A 461-nucleotide genomic window follows, 5' to 3' on the forward strand; every position below is an offset into this window, starting at 1 on the left:
AGAGTGTGAGTGTGTGGGTGTGTGAGAGTGTGAGAGTGTGTGAGAGTGTGAGAGTGTGTGGGTGTGTGAGAGTGTGTGAGAGTGTGAGAGTGTGTGTGGGGGTGTGTGTGTGGGGGTGTGTGAGAGAGTGTGAGAGAGTGTGAGAGCCGAGGTGCTGATGGTCCGACGGGAAAGCCCAGTTCACCGTGATCAGTCCAGACTCACCGTTCCCGGCCATTCCTCTTGTAAAATCTTGCTTTGCGGTGTTTGGCAGCGCTTGAACAGCTCTCCCTAAACTGTTTAACCTAATCTGGAAGGTTTATACAGCTTTTCAAAATGCGTTGATATGCAGAAACATTGAGATTATTCTTCAAAAGAAATGAGAGATTAAGCCCATGGCTGAAAAACTGCCCAGACCATTATACCGCCTCCAGATGCACTCACAGATGGTTTATTAAACGTTAACTCGACTTTAGTCTTTT

Source organism: Oryzias melastigma, linkage group LG14 (assembly GCF_002922805.2).
Source record: "Oryzias melastigma strain HK-1 linkage group LG14, ASM292280v2, whole genome shotgun sequence".
In the NCBI taxonomy this organism is placed as follows: Eukaryota; Metazoa; Chordata; class Actinopteri; order Beloniformes; family Adrianichthyidae; genus Oryzias; species Oryzias melastigma.